At 35.3% G+C, this 4,689-nt stretch overlaps 1 long non-coding RNA gene across 1 annotated transcript; it reads left to right on the forward strand.

The window, feature by feature from the left end:
• The first annotated feature begins 362 nt into the window (after positions 1-362).
• Positions 363-1,471, forward strand: LOC136069636 (uncharacterized). Its single transcript, XR_010630871.1, has 2 exons — positions 363-721; positions 1,114-1,471. It is a non-coding gene; the product is annotated as an uncharacterized LOC136069636 (long non-coding RNA).
• Positions 1,472-4,689: the final 3,218 nt, after the last annotated feature.

A 4,689-nucleotide genomic window follows, 5' to 3' on the forward strand; every position in this document is an offset into this window, starting at 1 on the left:
TTCATTTTCAGCTTCGTCACCATAAATAAGAGGAAAATAATATTCCAACAATTCAATCTTATATCTTGGGTCTAAAATGGTTGCCACAGCCATAACACCATGAATCACATTCCAATAACAGTCAAATTTTTCTAACATTTTAAATGCCATACTCCTAATCATATCACTTGGGCTTGTGAACCAAGAATTCAAAGCTATTTTTATTTCACACACCTTAGGAAAAAAAAGATTAGCTGTAGGATATGAGGTACCTGAGAATAGCTCTGTAACCTTATAAAACAATGCCAGTCTCCCACATATACTACTTGCCATCTCCCATTCTAATCCTCTTGATGGTGGTCGATTGAGGGTCTTATTTTGCTTTCTGGGCTTTTACCTAATCCAAAATTGGAGACATTAGTGCTTTCGCTATGGTATGCTTCTTTTCCATATTTACTATATGAGATTACAATAAAATGTTTCTAATTTTTCACTGCATGCAGTCTCACAATTACTAATTTGTACTACTACATACCATACGGATTTGCGGCAGCAGCAAGGTTGAGTTGGGAGCTTGGAATGCACAAGCAGCTAAATGACTGTTATAATGGTTCTTGTAGTTGCAGAGATTTATTGTAGCCCTGATTCTCTTCTTCTGCCATCATGTTTTGGTCTATGCCTTTCGCAGTAGGAAATTGCAGATATGGGTCCTTTGCTTTGTCTCTCAATAGTCATCTTTCAGGTAACTTTCTCACATTTGAGTTGGAGCTAAACTTTTGAAACTTATAACTTCTTAATTCTTGTCAATTCATGCGATACTATAGCTATACTATCAAATACACATTATTATTCATTTAGAATATTTCTTTGCAATTAAAAAGTTGACTAATGGAGTGTAAAGATTTAAAAAGCTTACTCTTGGAAGTAATCTTCTTTCTGGGTTATAAAATAGCCTTATATCTTTATTAGGAAATGTTTATGTAGTAGTTATGCCATAGTCATAACCATCATAATCATATTGTGTATATTTCTTCAAAATAGATCAACATATGATACCAATGTAGAAGTTGTGATTCTTCCTTGATATTGCTTGCCATTAACTGACAAAGTTATTTTGTGCTATATATGCATCAGGGTCCCTAGAGGAAGTGGCTGGCAGGATATTGGAGCCTATGTAAATCTTGAGGTATATTATTTGGTTGGGGTTCTAGTAGGTGTTGTTTTGGCCTTCGTTGTACAGTTGAAAGGAAAGGGTCTTTGGATCGGAATACTGACAGGGTCCACTGTAGATGCATTTCTACTTGCTCTTAAAACTATTTCACAAATTGGGAAAAACATGTTACTAGTACCCAAAAAAAAAAAAAAAAAAAAAAATTCTACCTTTCTATATATTTGGTTTTATTTTTACACCTTTCTACAACTAAATTTCATGTTCAACTTGATCATATAGTATGAAAATTGAGAACCTTATAACTATTTGTGACTGAAATAATTGGTGTCCAATTGAGTTGAATGGACAAAATATTAGATTAAACCATTTTGAATGCTTAGTTGTATTTATGTTGATGTTTCCGGCATCAAAAGCAAGAGAGAGGATATTTGATGGAGATATTTAGTTTAGACTTCAGAGTTTATTGAGTTGAATAGACAAGATTTTTTATTGGTAAGATGTTCTCAAAGAGTCTAGTTTGGCTAATGCTAATTTTTATCCAACGTATGGAACGAAAATACAATAATATCATCATTCCATTTCTCACAACTTGAAAGAGGAAAAAAATTTCAGTATTTTTTTTGGGAACTCTTTCCAATGTTTTGGTTGTGGAAGATTTTAGAGTTTTAAGATTTAAACCTCTTTATAAAGACATTAATGCCATTTTTGCTATTTTTGTAAGAGTGAAGATAGAATTGCCACAAATTTTTGTTATATGTATCTTTAAGTGTGTGCGTGTGTATATCTATAAAATCAAATACATACGAAAGTTAAGTCATGAATTATGACAACGTATTCAACGAATTGTTCACTCGTATGTGTCATCCCATAGGAATGAATAATATATATCTTAAATTCAACCTGACTAAAAACATTAAAGGACCACTATATTAAGTCCCTCACAAGCACAACTATGGCAAGGGGAAGCACCGTCCTGTACTATTGTGATTTGATGTAATCTTTCATTATTCTATTCAATAAAATTTCTACCTCTATTTGGGAAAGAAAAACTCATGCTTGTAGGAATTATGGAAGATCCATCATGAATGTGAGAAAATTGAGTACTATGTTATGGGGAGTACTTAAAAATTTTCTCAATAAGGAAGGTAAAAATAAAATAAACTATACAAGGTATATCTTTCTAAAGGAAAGGGGGAAAAAAACAGTGACCAATTTTCCCAAGTCCGAATGAGGAGACTAAGAATGAAACTTCTGTGCAAAGGAATTGGCTTAGATCCAATACGCTAAATCCATTAGGATTTGGATATTTATCAAATAATTGCCACGTGTTCACATCTTAATGAAATTTCAATTATAAGCTCCATCATTGGTCACCACAAAATTACTCTGTCCATTTTAGTTATCTATTTATTTATAATTCTAAAAAAAGGTAAAAAGATAAAAGGAAATGTTGAAGCTGAAGTTGTGGCTAAACGACAGAGTGAAGCAAACGACAAAAGAAAGAAGAAAACGACATCAACTAATTCAGCACATTAAGNTTTTAATTTAAGTTACAGAAATCAGACATCAATTACATCATTTTCAATTAGCAGGGAAGACAAAAGCAAAAAATTTAAAATCAGGGATAAGACCTAGATTTTTTGTTGCAATTTAAAAATTATAAAAAAAAAATTATTAAAAAAACTAATTCTTTGAAAAGGAATTTTAGGTGATAGCAATAAGTAGAGGACGGAAGTTAATATTATATTAATTACAGAAAGAAATTACCTGATCTGGGCAGAATCGCATGTTGACTCATAGCTCATTCGATGAATTCATCGTCAATCGCTATGTTGGGATGTGCGCAATTTTTGGCCATTCTTCCCCCTTCTCTCTCTCACACCGTTGTTTTAGAAGAGGGCAGTTGTTAATAATTAGAGAAGAAAGAGTGTGGGAAAGCCCTCTTCTGGTAAGCACTGGAGGTTATTGCATTCACAAATTCTCAAGGTTTTAAGAGAGGTGAGATGTTGAAAACCCTTGAGTGATTTCAGCTTTGGAAAATATGCAATACTGATATCTGTGAGAGTGGGAGGCAGCAACGCTTCCTCTGGAAAGGACTCCACTTCTTTGCAATTATCGTCGTAGATAGTGATCTGTCTGAGGAGTGTAGATCTTGCAATCCCCGGGAAAATAGTTTGTCGCAGTAAGAGACGTTAAGTGTTACTAAATTTAAGGGCAAACCTCCCTCAGGAAATGATTCCAGTTTTGGACACTGAATGACTGCCAAATACTCAAGGGATGGGAATAGGGTGCGCATATTTTCAGGCAATGACTTTAACTTAGGGCAACCGACGATCGAAATCGATATCAAATTAGGGGCGCAGATACCTCCACTGAAAAATGATACAAAATTAGGGGACGAGTAAATACCCAAACGAGTGAGTGAACTAAGATCACGGTAAGATTCCTTTGATACGAAAAGAGATTCAAGATTTTACTTTCATACACTATGAGAGATTTGAGTTTTGGGTACGACTCTAAGGGAAAAGACCAGAGTGAATCAGAGTCATCCCATATACTCAAACTTTCAAGAGAAGGATAGCAATGGCCAGTTGTGATCTGAAATGTTCCTTGGATGTAAAGTGATTTTAATGTAATGGGTACACCACTTCCTGGGACAGCGAGACACGTCATAAGCTCCGCAAACGACTGCAAGAAGATGCGACCTCCTCTAATAAAGAGGTAATCCAACTTGGGTGGTAATTCCTTCAACACTACCTTATCACAATCACTTAATTGCAATTCATTGAGAGTTGGAGCTCTAGGAACTGAAGCAACAAGTTGCTGACATTTTGCAATTAGAAGTTTGATTAAAGAGGGAAGCTGACTGGGTAGACCACCGCTTAGCTTGGGACATTCACTTATGCAAAGCTCTTTGAGAGTAGAGAAAACTCCAACCCCATCTTCATGTTCGCCTTCAAATAAAAACCATTCCTGCCACTCTGGCATGTCTCTAAAGCTTAATACTTCAAGGGATCTAAAAGGCTTAGTTGTAGAAGAAGCATCCCCATAGAACTCACGATCCACACGCAATACAAAATGAAAACCTTGAATATAGAGTTTCTTGAGGACAGGTAGGTGCCCAAGTGAAGGCAAGGATGAGCAATACTTACAATTGGCAAGGCGTATAGACACCATATTGGAGAAAGAACAATCTTCTAACCAATTTGGAAATTTTGTACCCCCGTAATCTTCAATGGTGAGAGACTCCAATTTCGAATGAGGACACAATTGCTCAAGAACATCTCTTTCCTTTTCTGAATTTCCAATGTCAAAGCCACATTGAAACACCAACTCAGATAAGTGCTGCTTATTCTTCAAATTAACCTCCCTAGCATCTCTAGCATGATGAACGTTTTGCAAGTTTAAAATGGACAATGCTCCAGAAAGATGATGGAGCTCCCCTAACTCCTTAATACTTGACCCAGAATGTTTGCCCACAACAAAAGTAGTTAATTTCACAAGATTTCCCAATTTACCCATATGCAGCGGCATCTCTT

Source organism: Quercus suber, unplaced genomic scaffold (assembly GCF_002906115.3).
Source record: "Quercus suber isolate HL8 unplaced genomic scaffold, Cork oak 2.0 scaffold_182, whole genome shotgun sequence".
In the NCBI taxonomy this organism is placed as follows: Eukaryota; Viridiplantae; Streptophyta; class Magnoliopsida; order Fagales; family Fagaceae; genus Quercus; species Quercus suber.